Genomic DNA, 17,423 nt, shown 5'->3' with positions numbered 1-17,423 from the left:
ATTGCTGAGTTATCCCAAGGATGAAACACGAAATAATATATGTACAATCGTCATATCAAGTACATACTAGGTGCTCAAACTCTAAGAAATCAGGGAGACCAAGGTTATGGAAGTTCCCAACAACTTTGTTAAATGTTTCCAACTCTTCCCTTTAAAGTGAACCAAATTCCATTAGAGCCAGGTCGCTCTAGCTACGAGCTGTGTTTGCTTCCAGCGTCCCTGGGTAAACCCTTCCACTGGTTAGGAATGTGAGCATTTCCACAGGGTCTCCCTCCAGCCCCTGAGATCTACCCTTCACCTGGAGTTTGCAAGCTCTGCAAAATGTAGCATTTAATCAAGCAAGGGCTTGGAGGCCCCAGTGCCCGCTGCCTGAGGGGCAAGCCTGCTGTCTCCTTCCCACTTGGGGTAGAATTTTTGAAGGGGAGAGTCAAGTCGGATTTTACAATCCTGTTTCTGAGATTACCCAGCGGGTGGACAGAAAGCTGACAACAGAGTTTTTCAGAGCGGTGGGGGCGTGGCCTTTCAGAAGGAGGCTCCTGCTGGAACTGGCTTACAAAAGCAAGGCACTTGCAGGGAGACCCTCTGAGACAGCTACTCAGAGCAGAGAGCAGCCAGCGCTCTGTTTTAATGTAAACAGTTTTGATTAAAACCCAGCAAACACACAGAGCCACGCACAAGCCATCAATCTGTCTTCAGGAGCGTCTGCAGCTCGCCCACGTTCTTCTTACCAGGTTCAGAAGGACCAACAGTTTATTCCCAGCCCTCTGGTGACTTGTCTTATAACTTACCCCTAGTTACCAGTCTTCCTCCTCCTTCCCCTTTAAGGTCGATCTCTCCTCTGACTTCTTCTTTTTTAAACTTTAATTATTTATTTTTGTTTGTGTGCGTGTGCTGTGTGCATGATGTGGATGAATAGGCACTCCAGAGAGAAGCGAGAGAAGGATGTCAGGTGTCCCATTGCATCACTCTCCACAGAGTCTCTCATCGAACTAAGAGCTAGACTAGTGGTCACCAAACCCCAGGCACTCATCTGTCTCCACACCTCACAGTGCAGGGGTTTCAGGAGTACACAGCTATGCCCTGGCTTCTTACTTAGTTAGGTACTGGGATTTGAACTCAAATTATCATGCAGGTTCTCTTACCCTGTGCTCCACCTCTCCAGCCCCGCCCCCACTCTCCTAACTCCTAACACTTCCTAGCTGCAAACATTCATTGTACTTTTCTTGGAACTTTACACAGACACACACTCTGCCATGTGTCCTATGTGTCCGCTTAATGTGCTGCTTGTGAGGTCCATTCACAGAACCCTGCACAGCAGGGGCTCATCTTCATCATCACTATACAGATTCCACTGTGATGTAGTGATTCGCACACACTCAACAACAGTAGCAGAAAGTTCCTCCTGTCTCACACCCCCTCAACACTTGGCATCATCAGACAGACACTGGTCTGCCTTCAAATCAAAGTTGGCTTTTACTGAGATGTTTGACCTGTAACAAGTGTTGTGTGTGCATAAGCACTTGACATAGTTTCATCTGCTTCGATTTTTCAAAAGTAATAACCTTATTTTTCTAACTACGTAGTAACAATTAACGCAAAAGGAGGCCGTGAATTTGAAAAAGGGCAAAGAGGAGTATATGGAAAGGTTCTGAGCAAGGAAACGGAAGGGGGAAATAATGTAATTATAACATTAAAAATAAAAATACAAAAAACTCAAATGACAAAAAAGCACCCTGAAATTGATTGTATTAATTTTTTTTTGAATGAAGTTATTTGCTCCAATTTACTTCATCCTGTGTCAGACCTGGGATCCTATTGGGGGTTGGCATGGAAACTGTGCTAGTCCCACCGTTACTATGCTGTTCTCAATTAGCAATCGATGTAAAGGCCTTTTTCTCTTTTTTGTCCTTCAAAGATCACAATGGTTTCAATCATAACTACTTGGCAACAAATGTGGAAGTTTCAGTGGTGTATCCAAACAGGACAGGCTTTCTCAGACCCTGCTACACTGCCTGGCCCAGCACTTTGGGGGAGTCTTTGCCAAGAGAACAAGAAACCACAACCTGGAGCCAAGACACAGAGCAAGAGAAACCCAGGTGTTTCGAGCCACCTTCAACGTTGTAGTCCCAAAGAGCCCGAACCTCAGTCTCATCACTTACCAAGTAGGAAAGTAATAATGCATGCTCTTAAAGGTTAGATGTAGAATGCATGTAAAGACCTTACACATGTCTAATGCAGACACTTGGTCTCTCTGTCTTTTCTAGTGTGCAGATAGATATTCACTGTATTCCCATATAGGAAAACCTATTCTTAGTGTCATTGAAGCAAGGGATAGTACAGTTACATACCAAAGCAAGAAACTCTAATCCTTCAATTTCAGTAATTTCCATCAAAAGTATGCAAATAAAACATACATCAAAGGGCTGTGGTGATGACTCAGCTAACAAAGTTAGACTGCATCATGAGAGCCTGAGTTCAGATCTTCAGAACCCACATTAAATGACCAACACTGTGGCATGTGTCTGTAAGCCTGCTTCTGGGAAGGTGAGACAGGGGGATCCCTAGGGTTTGCTGAATGGTCAGACTAGCTGAATTGGTAAATTCCAGGCTCAGTGAGAGACTGCCCCAAAAAACAAGGTGTAAAACTATTGAGCAAGATACTTGGAATTGACCTCTGGCCTCCACACAGATGTACATGCATACACATATTTGCCCCCCCCCCCACACACACACACATACACACAACTAGAATTCCAGCAGTTGTTCCTTGAGGGCTAGAGACAGGAAAAGCAGAGTCATGTGGAACTTAGCAATGAGTGCTGCAGTTCCCTCGCTGGGGCTACTGCTCCATACCCTGTATCTTACAAAACTAGCTTTCCCAAACTGCCTGGATCACTAGCACCCCTCACATCCGAAGCATAACAGGATGATCATGGAGTAACGTTCCAAGATTCGCTCGTAAAATAGTAATTTTTTTTGTCATTCGTTGCCATTAACAAGTAACTTGTGACCTAATAAATGTCACTATCCATTTTCTTTAATTAAAATAATAAATATTATGTAGTCACACAGATTGGCATTTATACCTCCATTTCTGAGATGTGGAATTTACAACAGAGCCTTTTATTTATTTTTTTTGAGGGGCTCCACAAATAAAGATTATTAAGCTGCCTCGAGAGGAACCCAAGAGCTCAGGTTAGTGAAGCTGGACGATGAAGGCCAGGAGGGATTAAGCCCTCAGCCAGAAAGGAAAGGGAATCCCCACCCAGAGCCAGTGTTTTCTTGGGCTGACACCATACGCTCCGTTCTTCCAGACAGTTCACCTCGAAAGACAGGCAGGTAGACTCAGAGACATCAAGAGCGGTGCTGGAACTTTAGGGTGGACAGGCCTGTGTCCCCCCTGTGTCCTTGGGACTTACTGTTGACCACTTACTTCATGGCTCATACAAAGGGTGTGAGAGAAGTCCAGGCAAGCTCACTCCATTTTAGGAAGAAGGAAGGGGTGGGGAAGGAGAAAAAAAGGAAAAGCAGAGAGAGAAGAAAAAAGAGGAGGGAGGAGAGGGCCAGAACCTTCCCTCCCCCCTCAAAAGACCCAACAACAACCAACGCAAACAACAACACACAAACAAATAACAGCAAAAGCCAGAAAAATAAGCTCAACAATACCGCCCACCCCCCTCATCTTGTCTTACCTCTGGGGTTCTTCTCGCTTCCAAAGTGAAGGCAGGACTCTAATATCCTCAACCTGAGACCTGTCCCAGTGTCAGGTGCATCTCAGGTGATCAAACCTAGCCACGATCACCTGCCATTCCTCTTCCCTGACCTTAGCCAAGAGCCTTGGCTCAGTGACCTGGACTCCAGTAGCCATTACGAGCCAGCGCTCAGGTTCCTCTGGAATAGCTGGTTCATGTAGAGTCACACCTCCATGCCTGAGATTTATCTCTGTGGACTGATTTACACGTCAGGACCACAGACATTCCACTCACATCATCCCATATCCAGGTGGAAGCTAGGCCTGAGGGTGAGGACACTGCTAAGCATCACTCTTCAGCGACCAAGATTGGCCCCGATACGGACACAGCTCTCAGTGGCAGCCTCTATTCTTAGCTGTAGCTAGAGGCCGTCCATCTCCATGAGGCTGAGGGCCCAGGGAAGCCAGCAATTCTCCACTGCAGAGTAGGTCCAAGAAAGGGAAGGAAACACATTGACATTTTGCTGAAGGAGACTCAAATCTAGATGTGGCCAGAGCTGAGTTCAAATTCTGGTTCCACAGCGCACTAGAGAAAACATATATAGCGGGGACTCAAACACTAAGTCCCAGCACAGAGAAAACTCTGCCTCCCCTTTCCTGCCGTGCCCCATGTCAGGTAAGATCTGCTTTAGGACTTTAGGGAAATGTCTCTCTCCTTTCCCTCTCCATCCCTCCCTTCCTCCCTCCCCCGACCTCAAATTGGAAGGCCCAGTGAACTCCTTTACTCTTTAAGGAGCTCATAACTGACTTGCTGAGTGATTCCACCAGGAAAAACCACACACATTCCATGACTGAATTCTCAACAGCTTTTTGAGCACCAGAAATGATGGTGTCCAGCTTCAAGAGAAGTGGCCTTTACAGGTGACAGAGACACAGTTGGCCTCAGGCTGCAAGATTAGCCATTGGTACACTGGGATGTGAGCCTGGAAGAATGTAGACCCCCAAATAAAGATGATGATAAAGAAAGCAAGGTAAGTGATGGGCAGAACCTTCACCGAGTGGGCCTTCTGTCCGACTTGGGCATTTCTGACTTGGCTGTCCCCTTAGTGAAGGAAAATTGCAGCAGTGGTTCCTGAAATGGCCCAGAACACATCGAAGTCCAGCTTCACTTCACAAACCCCATTACTTCCTTGTTTGTTCATCTCCAGCCAAGTTCAAGCTGCCTATCCTTTGTCATAGGGGACCACATGAATAATAGATACGTCATTTTTAACTGTCAACAACATAGCTTGAGTGGTGTCCATAGGATTTTAAATAACACAGTGAACCTTTCTGCTGACATCATCTTTACTTACATGCTTTGGGAAGGAACTAAACACAACCTGGAATAAAGTAAGCATGCATACACACACACACACACACACACACACACACACACACACACACACACACACTACGCTACAAAATTACACTTGCCTACATGTCTTTGTCTGCATTTGGTGCTTCTCTGGGTTCTGCATTCCCCTCCTCCACTGATAACAGCCATCTGCTGTGGAAGCAACACAATTAAACTGTTCTAACATCTTCCTGTGGTTAAATAGGCCCATCTTTCCCTATGACAGTTAGTTTATGGAATCGGGAGGGGATAGCTGTCATCCATCCCTACTTGGAAGTGACATCAGGATGATTAAGAAAAACAAACTGCTTCCTTCCAACAAGATCCTGGTTAGTCAGGTTTCAAGCACCCTGGGCTTGGACACAGTGACATGAATCTCCCACTTTCCTGGCATAAAAGAACATTTGTCCTGAGACAAAAATCTTGTCAGGGACATGTGTGTCTCCACACAAAGTAAATCTTTAGGCTGGTTTGTGGGGTGATATACAGTGAGCTGGCACAGATATGATCAAATAAAGCTATGGGTTTCCCTGGGCTCTGTCAGTGAGGAGACTGGCAAATGCCAGTCACATTGTGAGTACTCAACCAAAATTAAAATGTGATGAATGGGGTAGTTCACCTTGGGGAATGGAGTATTCTCAGTTGTGTCACTTTAATGTGTTTTAATTTTCAGGAACTGTAGCACAGGCAAGCACAGAGAGGAGCATGGCATACACATCACAAAAGCACGTGGGACCAGTGAGATGGTTGGGTAAAGGCACCTGCCATGAAGTCTGATGACCTGAGTTCAATACCCAGACTCCACATGGCAGAAGGGAAGAGCCAACACCTGCACCTCCCCCGACACACACACTAAATAAATAAACAAACAAGTAAATAAAAATAGAGCATAGTAGGTACCAAACTCACCCCATATACCCTGCCAGCCCAGAGTGACTCAAGGGACTCTTGCCTCATTCATTCCCCACCTACTTCCTTCCCACATTTGGATCTTTGTGCAGCAAGTCTGAGCTGTTGTATCATCTTTTGCATAAATCTCAGCTGCCATCTAAATATTGTGCAAAGATATATTCTGCACTTTCCTTGCCTTTCTTCAGACCCTTGGTCCACTGTGATGAATTAAACAGTGATTTTTTTTTAAAGATATGGCCAAGACCTAAGCCCTGGAAATTGTGACTATGACTTAGTTTGAGAAGGGTCCTCACAGATGTAATCACTTAAGAATCTCAGAATGAGATCATCTTGGATTTAGGGTTAATCCTAAATTCAGTGTTGGGTGTGCTGATGAAAGAATGCAGGGTGGGATGTGAGGAGTGCAGCTATGTAGGGAAAAGGCCATGTGAAGATAGAGACGAAGGCTGCAGTGATGCAACCTCACAAGGAAGAATGCGTCCCCAGTGTCTCTAGAGAGAGCATGACCTCCACCGACAGCTTAATTCAAAACTTCTGAGCTCCAGACCCACAAATGACTAAGATCTTTCTGTTCCCAGTCACCATATTGGGGGCATTTGTAACCGTAGTTATGGGATGTGAATACACCTGTCCTGGAATGCTGCTCCAGCACCTGCTAACCTATGGATATACATACAGGAGTCAGGAAGAGTTCCCAGAGGACAGGGGACTTTGGTGAGGTCTCTCTTCAGCACAGAATCCCCCACACTCTCCCCTCTTTTCCATCTTTTTTATCTCTGTTACCAGTGTCTTCTCAACATGGAGATGAACATGACCTCCTTCCAGATGATTAGGGGCCTCTTAAATCGGAAGCCAGACATGGTACTCTGCTCAAAAGCATTTGAACAACTCAGTCACTGAGAACATAGACTGAAATTGACCTGGTCAGCCTTTAATGTTCTCCACATGGGGCCGTTATGTGTTCTTTAGTCTTATCTGTCATTATTTCCAAACATGCTTTAGCAGTTCACTGCCTAGACTGCTCTGGAGTCCCTGGTCCTCCAACAGCCCTGCCCGGACTCCTGCCCCACTGCCATTGCCTTTCAAACACGACTGATGAGATCTCACTCGTAGTGCTCAGAGATAATAGATTCACTAGGGAATGAATCAGACGCTCTGTTCCAAGGAAATGAAATAATGGGTCCTCTTGGGGATGATGATGGAGGATACACAAATAAAGCATGTCTTATATCCCTAGAAAAAGAAAATGATGTTAGAGAACACATAAATGAAGAGAAAACAGAGGTGAGAAAACGATGTTAGAGATCACGTAAGTGAATGCGAAAGCAGAGGTGAGACAAGAAAGGACAAGAAAGGGGGAGAAAGGAAAACCGAGAGAACTGTACAAATTGAAGAAATGGATGGGTATAATGGCTCATGCCTGTAATCCCACACATGGGAAGTGGAGGCAGAGAAGGAGGATCAGAAGTTCAAGATCAACCTTGACTACACAGTGAGTTTAGAACCAGCCCAAGCTGCATCATGAAACCCTAGCTGGACAGGAAAAGGAGGAACATGTAGCTATAGGTTTGTGAGCCCATATTTTTGAATAAACTGGTGTTGATAGGCTGTGTTCTTATGTCTGGATGAGCAGGTGCCTTGACTATAAAATGCAAAAACAAACCAGGTTCTGGAGAGATGATTTAGCAATTCAAAGTATGTACTGCTCTTGCAGAGGATCCCAGTTCAGTTCCCAGCACCCAAGTGGGCAGCTTACAACCACCTGTAACCCCAGAGTCAGGTGATCCAGTGCCCTCTTCTGACCTCCACAGACACTGCAATCATGTGCACAAATCCACACAAAGACATGAACACATCTAATTAAAAAATAATAAAATCAATCTTTAAAATGCAGGAAACTCAATGAATGCTATCTGTACCTTACCCCTTGAGCACATCAGTGTGACCTTACTCCTGAGTATACCCCTATGAATAAAATATGTGAACACCGCACTGGGACCAGGAGGAGGAATTAGAAGCATGACTCATCCTTCTCTGGCTTTGCTCTTGCCTTCTTCCCAGATGAGGTCCATATGCCAGACTCCGTCTATCCACCATCTGTTTCCTGAGACCTTTGTTCTGTCATTCTTCATCAAGTGTTACCCTTCCCACAGCCTCCACAGTATTCCATTTTCTCTCTCCTACAGTGAACTCTCTCGATTCTATCAATGTTATTTGGGTTTTTTTGTTGTTGTTGTTGTTGTTGGGGTTTTTTTTTTTTTTTTGGTGTTTTTTCACCTTCTTCTCTTACCTACTCATGCCTGTACCCAGTTCAACATCTGGCACTGAGCAGTCCCTCCATACACATTTCTAGAAAATGAATAAATGAAGCATGTATGTTATACAGCTGAAGTACCTGATATTTTAAGGACATCTTCATGTCAATATGATAAATCATTTGGAATCTAATTAATCAGTATAAATGTTTGGCCCATGGAGTAACGTGTGTGTGTGTGTGTGTGTGTGTGTGTGTGTGTGTGTGTGTGTGTGTGTGTGTGTGTGTGTATACATACATATGGAGGCTTGAGACCATTGCTGAGTGTCTTCCTCTGTTGCTGCGGGATGTTCTGTATGGCAAATGCGTTGCTAATTAGTCAATAAATAAAACACTGATTGGCCATTGGCTAGGCAGGAAGTGTAGGTGGGACAAGGAGGAGAATAAAGCTGGGAAGTGGAAGGCTGAGTCAGAGAGACACTGCCAGCCGCCACGATGACAAACAGCATGTGAAGATACCGGTAAGCCACGAGCCATGTGGCAAGGTATAGATCTATAGAAATGGATTAATTTAAGCTGTAAGAACAGTTAGCAAGAAGCCTGCCACGGCCATACAGTTTGTAACCAGTATAAGTCTCTGTGTTTACTTGGTCAGGTCTGAGCGGCTGTGGGACTGGTAGGTGAGAGAGATTTATCCTGACTGTGGGCCAGGCAGGAAAACTCCAGCTACACTCTGTCTTTTTCCACTGTATATTTTGATACAGGGTCTCTCACTGACCTAAAGCTCACTGTTATGGCTAGCCAGAGTTTCTGTGATCTTCCTCTCTCTGCCTTCCAGGCACTAGGATTACAAGTACATGTTACTGTCTTCAGCCATTTTTATGAATTGTGCGTTCTGGGGATCTAAATCCAGGTCCTCATTCTTGTGTGGTAAGCACTGTGCCAAGTGAGCTATCTTCCCAGCCCCAAGGAGCCCTTTGTAAGTGAAGACAGCATAGGCCATAACCCCTGCTCCTTTCTGGACACAGGGAATAATGACGGCTGACATACATTGGATGTCTATTTTATTCCAGACATCCTTCTAAATGTTTTATTAAGTCACTTAGTCCTCAGCATCAACTCCAGGTTAAAAAAAAAAAAAGAAAAGAAACCCCTACCTCCATTATACAGACAAGGAAATTGAGGTCCAGAAGGATTAAGCTTCTTAGGCATGGCATATGGGTAAGAAGCATTAGAGAAAGACTCAAACCCAGGAAGTCAGGCTCTAAATCCCACAGTGGGGGCCAGGGAGATACTCAATGGGCAATCGAGCTTGCTCGGCAAACACTAGATCCTGAGTTTGAATCTCTGGCCCCCCTGTAAAAAGCCACACATGGCTGACATACCTGTGAGCCCTGCATTGGTGGGCGGAGACATGAAGATCCCGAGAGCTCACTGGTTAGCCAGCCTAGCCAAACTAGCAAGCTCTCAGTTCAGGAAGAGGCCTACCTCAAGGCAATAGGGCTGAGAGTGATCAAGCAAGAAGCTTGCCCACTCGTGTGCATGCACTCAAACAGACAGACAGAAAGACAGAGTAAAAAAATAAATAAATAAGTAATGCTTCAGCATTTCCCAAAAGAAAGCCGAGCTGCAGCGTCTGTAAGTCCTCAAAAATCACAGCTCTTCATATTGATGAGGAATCATTCTGTTGAGAAGCCAATTTAAATTAGCTACATAAGAAACGAGAATTCACTGGCTTGTGTAATGGAAAAGTCAAGAATAGAGGGTCCTTCAGATCCAGCTGAGAGTCTCAGGTGGTTTCATTGGGATGGGAATGTCTCTCCTCTCCATTTCTCAGCCATTCGGTCTTCCTAGTCAGTTCTTTCTCTAACTAATGTGTTCTGTGTGGTGACTCTGGAAATCGTAGTTGTGCACGCACAGTTTGGTGACTACAGATAGAAAGTCTATCTCACTTCCAAAGATAGTGCTGAAAGCCACTGAGTTTAGTCTCATTGGGTCATCCTGGGTTACCTGGCCATGCCCAAACCAGTTTCTGAGATGAAGGAAATGAATATGCTGATTATCTAATTCTTGGGAGCAGGAAGCCAGCACCCACCCCCCACCCACATAACAGGAGTAGAGATGGGGTATCTCCTGAAATAAAATCATGGAGTTGAGACCAGGCTGAGAATAAATTCTAGACCTGCAAAATCACCACTCCCCAATGTTCTATCCAATCCTTCCAGTGTTCTAAACAGATGGCTTTCCTGGCCCATTCACCACCCTGCAACAATGAGCCTCTGCAGCCAGCCTCAGTGCAGTCTGCCTTACAGACTCCTCTAACACCAACAAAGCATTGGCCCTGCACTTCAGCTACTGCTGGACTCAAATTAGTCACTCTGTGAGCCCCTTCCGAGGCATATCAGAGACCAGCTGTGCAAAGGCCTGTCACCTTCTCATCAGCGAAAGTTTTCTGTCCAAAGAACTTTCGTCATCATTCCTTTCTCAAGGAGCTGGGTGTCACTTGAAGAGACAGCTGAAGTCACTCACAATGGCTGGTCTCAAATCAGCACTCACTGGCCTTGTCAGTAAAAGTCTCACCCCGCAGCGAAAACTGTCACTGATCATGTTTAGATATGGACTCCGAGGTATTAGATTAGAAGAGAGAATGCACGAGATGGGAGTGTAAAAGAGGCCAAGTTGCAAAGGCGATCTTAATGGGAAGCAGTGGAGGCTTAGGGCTGGGAGGAATAGGGGCACCTTTTACCCAAACCTGATTTGTGCTCCCCAGCACAACCAGAAAGAGCACGTGTGTATACACACACACATACACACACACATACACACACACACACACACACACACACACACACACACACACACACACACACATCAATAGCTTCACATACAAAGCCTACCTCATTCAAAGGACACCTACACACCTGTACATACGCAGGAGATCATTAGCCATTTGCTCCATTTAGAAGGTTCCAAAGGCTCATTTTCACCTGCTTATTAACGCTGCTAAATAATGTCAGACAACAAATATTCACTCACAAATCTCAACTCTCTTATACAAAAGGTAAAATAATCCCTATATTAATCAGATCACAGGGTTTGTCTTTCTCTACAAGTGCTCTTTATTTAGGGAAGTATTTTTCAGGTTCTGCGTTAGTGATGTTCTGGAATGAGTAGTTCAATCTTCAGGAAAATTACTAGGGGAGGCAGCCTCATTCATGTGTGATGCTTGACAGCACCATTACCCCATAGTTGACAAAAATCATTTTCCTAGGTATCTCCAGATATCTCCAAGGGTCAAACTCCCCACACGTAATTGAGAACATCTAATTAAACAATTCTAATAAACACTATCTTTAGTGTTACTAGAGTATAATTGACTAATTATTAATTAACATACATCAGGAAGGGATGAATGCTGTGGCTCAATTTTTGCTAGTTTTGCTTTGGATTTCTGTTACCATCAATCAATGTCTACATTTAAAAGACCAATTGTATTTACATTGCTTAAGGGGTTGGCACTCAACTGTTTCAACTGTTCTGCCTAAAACTTGGGAGAGACCATAGCATGGATGGAAAAGAGGCTGGGCTTTCAAAGTGTGAAGGGTTGAGTTCAGATGCACATGTACAGAAAGACCATCAGGTTGGAGGTAGTTTCCAGTCCTCTCCATATCTGAAATTTCATCTGTGTGAAATAAAGAATGTAACAGTTATCCTATGGGGAAGTTTTGAGAGCTTCATGAAACATGGTTGCAATAAACATGATAATGCTAAACAACAGACACTCAACATTGGCTTACCCTAAGAACATACTTTGTTCTAAGAGAGCATTGTCCTCTGACTTAAAACAAGCCTGGGTTCCTGTGAGGGTAATCGGCAAAACTCAGTAGCATGTAATGATAACACTGCTCTGCCAGGAATACCTTTTGGTTTTCATGGAGCTTTAAGTTGCCTTTCTACTCTCTATTATTTGTCTTTGGCAAATGCTTAAGTATTTCTTTTGTCCCAGGAAAGTGTAAAAAGCCTTTCTCTCAATATATCTTCTCTTTAGAACCTTCCCATCTTCTTTTTCAACCTAAACAAGTAATTGTGATCACAGGGGCCCAGAAACAAACTAGAACTTTCTATGATTTCTCTTCCAAGATATTCACCATACAACTGGGTCTCTTGGTTTCCCTGGTTTTACTAGTGGGCCTCCTGCATGAAAGGCTGAAATATTTATGCACATACAATTGTAAACATTGGTCAAGGATGAAGTCATGTCCCTGATTTCCCATCTTAGCACTCCAGACCTGGGGAACACACACTTCTACACACTGACTGACTTATATAGACCAAAAGAATCATGTTTTCTCTACTTGAAACCTTATTTTCAATTTCATAAAATATGATTTAATAAAATTCTTTTTCCCAGAGTTTTCCAAATCATAACTGATATTCAGAAGAAGGCTGTGCTCATGGCATCATTTAATCTTCCACATAACTCTTGGTAGGATTCAAAGATTCAACAGTACAAGGAAAGGAGAAGAACTGGCAGTCTGCACCCAGAGCCCAGCTGACTTGGGAACACAGGAATGCTCTGAAGAGCTAACCCTCCGTCCACACTCACAACCTTGGGATCCTACACATTCTGGTGGCTTTAAATGCTGTCTATATTTCTATAGACCCCTAACTTTCTATTTTAGCTCGGGCTTCTTTCCTGAAAACTATTCTACTCTTCCTCCCCAACATCTCCACCTAGAATTCTGACTGGAAATGTCTGATACAAGGCGTCCAAGATCAATCAATCCACAGTCAGCCTTGACACTTGTTCCTTCATTGACAGGATGAGGCTATCATCATGTCAAACGTCTTGGAGTCATTCTTCACTTCTTTCTCTAAGGCAGCAGTTCTCAACCTGTGGGGCACAAACCCCTTTGTGGTCAAGTGACCCCTTCACAGGGGTCTCTTACCAGATATCCTGCACATCAGATACTTGCATTAACATTTATAACAGTAGAAAAACCACAGTTATGAAGTAGCAATGAAAATGATTTTATGGTTGGGGGTCACCACAACATGAGGAACTATGTCAAAGAGTCATAGCCTTAGGAAGTTTGAGAACCTCTGGTCTAAGGCTTCATTCATATACAGACTAGCAACAAATCCAGTTGGCAATTCCAACATCCAGAACCTGACTGTCCCCCACCCCCTGCAGCTCAGTCCCACCCTCTCCACACCAGTCCTTCAATTGTCCCATCATTTCTACCTTTGTGCCTCCAGAGAATCTGCTCACTACAGCAACCTGAGTGATCTCCTTCAAAGTCGGATCAAGTCCTTGTGCTGTCTAAGAAATGTGATTTTCCCCATAGGTCACTCAGAGAAGAATCTAGACTTCGTGGAATGGCTTTACCTGGCCTGGACTCTCTTAGCCTCAGATTTTTATTTCTAATTATATTCTCCACCATTGCTGCAATCCAGCCACCAGCCTCCTTGCCATATCTTGGACACATGCCCTACTTTATGACAAGTGGTATCTTGCCTTGATCTTTAGCAATCACATGGTTATTCTCCTTACATGCTGCTGGTCTTTGCTCAAACCTCACCTATCCATCAAAAAGTTAACTACACCATTTAAAACTGAACCACCCTCCACTTCTGATCTCCTTGTCTTTTTTCATACCAAGGATTTCATTTGCTTGTTTACTGCATCAATTGTTGTCTCTTCTATAGCATGTGAACCATAGAAGGGTGATGGTCTTTATTTAAGAATATATACTGAGCAATTGGAGTAGTACCTGACGTATAGTAGTTGTTTACTGGATAGGTACTGAGCAAGTGAATCAAATGGTCCCGTTTCCCAAGACTCTCTAGAAGGGAGTCTAAATGCACCCGGTAACTAATACATAGAATGAGTTTACTGGAGGGTTGAGGATGCTCGGAAGGAAGCGATAAACGCTCAAGGCACTGAGGCTCTAAAATGATGGTGAAGTAGCTACACATGGTTGTAGGTTGAACATACACACACACACACACACACACACACACACACAAAACACACACACACAAACACAAACACGCACTGCATAATGGTTTGCAAATGAAATTGGCAGCCCCAGAGAGCAGAGCTGAGAAAACAAAATCAAATGGTTGGGATGGAGGAAACGTGCTCAGAGGGTTGGCAGAACAGGGAGTGTGGAGGGTAATGGTTGTGGCCAGAAAGGGCCATTTCAATCTATTTTAAAACACTACCAAATGAAAACAGAACTAATTGATACAACTGCTTAATAAATAGACCCAGGGAAATTCTAAAGATATTTTGAGTTCTTGGTAAAAAGTCATATAATTAGAATGGAATATTTTCAGAGCATAAAATGCAACTAGCTAGAATCTTATAAAAATAAAAATTCACATGAATGATGGTTAATATCTTCTGGTTAAAAAAATCAAATAGTGTATTTACATTTTGTCATAGGAAAGACACAGAATTTAACAACATATTTCAGAAAGCAGTAGTCAGGTATGGACATATAATGAAAAATATTATTTTACATGTCAAATACAAAGTTAATTTTTTTTAAAAAGTACTTCTTCCCCAAAAATATCAGGTTCAAAGAGTGTACTAAGACACACATACTCAACCCCAAAGCACACAAGAACTTACACAATGCCTTTGAAAATAAATTTATAAAGTTAATCAAGAACATTAAAACATCCCATGTTTTTGGCCAACAGTACTACTCCTAGAAGTAAATGCCAAGAAAAATTCATAAATGTGGACAGAGATTTATATGAAAGCTTCAGTATGAGGGAAAACAAAAACCCTAAAAAACACTCTAATGATTACATAGAGCTAGGCGTCTCTGCAGAGCAGAGTGGCGGGCAGCCATCTGCAATTCCATTTACGGAGTATGCTGATGGCATGGGAGCTGTTAGGCTGTAAGGTCAAAAGAAGGTCAAAGCACATGGGGACAATATCACTGAGGACATACATCTTAACTACAATTGTAAGAATTATTCACATGTTATATTTTATTTCATCTCTACCAGGGTTGTAAAACATTAAATGAAAGGACTAGGGAGATGGATTTGCATTTAAGAACACCTCCTGCTCTTGCAGAGGACCTGAGCTCAGTTCCCAGCACCCATGTTAAGTGGTTCACAATCACCTGTAACTCCAGCTCCAGGGGACCGGATGCTCTCTTCTGTCACTCCATCATTGAACTATTACCTCCAGTCCTTAGAATGTTTCAAACCCTAAATTTTTTCACACAAAGCTACAGTCATGAGCTATTAGGTATAAGAAAACAATTGCCAGGCGGCAGTGGCGCACACCTTTAATCCCAGCACTCAGGAGGCAGAGCCAGGCAGATCTCTGTGAGTTCGAGGTCAACCTGGTCTACAGAGAGATCCAGGACAGGCACCAAAACTACACAGAGAAGTTTTGTCTCGAAAATCCAAAAAAAAAAAAAAAAAAAGAAAGAAAAAAAGAAAAAGGAAGAAAATAAAACAATCGCCAGAGTCTATATGAATCACCCATCTAAAACAACACAATTCTAACTTTCTCTTCTCCTCTATATAAAAACAGCACTGTTTTTTTACTTTCCTTAAAAAATTCAGTGAATGGCTCTCTGGTCCTCCCTGTTCCAGAGACAGCTCATCTTCTTATGCAGTGCCAACCTCGTCCCTGACACACAATGGTGAGGGTTGGAGTGAACAGATTTGGCCATATTGGACGCCTGGTTACTAGGGCTGACATTGCATCTGGCAAAGTGGAAATTATTGCCATCAATAACCTCTTCATTGACCTCAACTACATGGTCTCCGTGTGCCAGTCTAACTCTACCCATGGCAAGTTCAGTGGCACAGTCAAGGCTGAGAACAGGAAGCTTGCCATCAACGGGAAGGCTGTCATCACCTTCTTCCAGGAGTGAGATCCCACCAACATCAAACCAGGTGATGCTGGTGGCAAGCATGTTGTGAAGTCTACCAGTGTCTTCTCCACCATAGAGAAGGCCAGACTCATTTGATGGGTGGGGCCAAAAGGGTCATCATCTCTGCCCTTCTGCTGCTGATGCTCCCATGTTTGCGATGGGTGTAAACCATAAGAAGTGTGACAATTCACTTAAGATTGTCAGCAATGCTCCTTGTACCACCAACTGCCTAGCCGCCCTGGCCAAGGTCATTCATGACCACTTTGGCATTGAGGAAGAACTCATGACCACAGCCCATGCCACCCAGAAAACTGTGGATGGTCCCTTCAGGTAGCTGTGGTATGATGGCTGTGGGACTGCCCAGAACATTATATCTGCATCCACTGGTGCTGCCAAGGCTGTGGGAAGCTCAGTGGCATGGCCCTTCATGTTCCTACCCCCAGTGTGTCCATCATACATCTGCCATGCTGCCCGGAAAAAGCTGCCAAGTATGATGACATCAAGAAGGTGGTGAAGCAGGCATCTGAGGGCTCACTAAGGGCATCCTGGACTACACTGAGGACCAGGTTGTCTCCTGTGACTTCCACCTTTGATGCTGGGGCTGGCATTGATCTCAATGACAATTTTGTAAAGCTCATTTCCTGGTAGGAAAATGAATAAGGCTAGAGCAACAGGGTGGTAGATCTCATGGCATGCATGGCCCCCAAGGAGTAAAAAGCTGTGGACCACCCAACCCAGCAAGGACATGAGAGCAAGAGAGAGGCCCTGTTACAACTCAGCCCCCAACACTGAGCATCTTCGCTCACAATTTCCACCTCAGAATAATAGGAGGGACTCTATTCTATACCATCAATACAGTTCACTGTACCCCCCCAAAAAAAATTCAATGAATACTGTTATTTTAAAGATATATTCTATTTATGTGAGGATATGTGTGCCATGTGTGTGTTGGTACCTGTGGAGGCCAGAAGAGTTGGACTTTGATGAAGCTATCACATGGGCCTGTTACGAGGGCCCTGTCTAGGGTGAGAGGCTGGTTCATGTCTCTCTAGGAGGAGTCGCTCCAATTCACTCAGCTTTGTTTCCTATCCCTTCTCTCCCCATCTGCTCTGCAGCACAGCAGGCTAAGGCTGAAAGAACGAGCAAAGCTCTTTGGACACAGCATGTACATGAAACGGGCCAAGCGGTGCTTACTCTCGACCCAGGTCTCCCAGCTTGCATAGCTGAGGTCCCTCTGGGGCCCGCGAGATGACCCATGAC

At 44.1% G+C, this 17,423-nt stretch overlaps 1 pseudogene; it reads left to right on the top strand.

The window, feature by feature from the left end:
• Positions 1-15,926: 15,926 nt before the first annotated feature.
• Positions 15,927-16,877, top strand: LOC128104230 (glyceraldehyde-3-phosphate dehydrogenase-like; annotated as a pseudogene).
• Positions 16,878-17,423: the final 546 nt, after the last annotated feature.

This window comes from Peromyscus californicus, unplaced genomic scaffold (genome assembly GCF_007827085.1).
Source record: "Peromyscus californicus insignis strain IS unplaced genomic scaffold, ASM782708v3 Scaffold_8__1_contigs__length_139910024, whole genome shotgun sequence".
NCBI lineage: Eukaryota > Metazoa > Chordata > Mammalia > Rodentia > Cricetidae > Peromyscus > Peromyscus californicus.
Note: the sequence above shows the minus strand (reverse complement) of the source record. Positions and strands in the feature narration are given on the sequence as shown.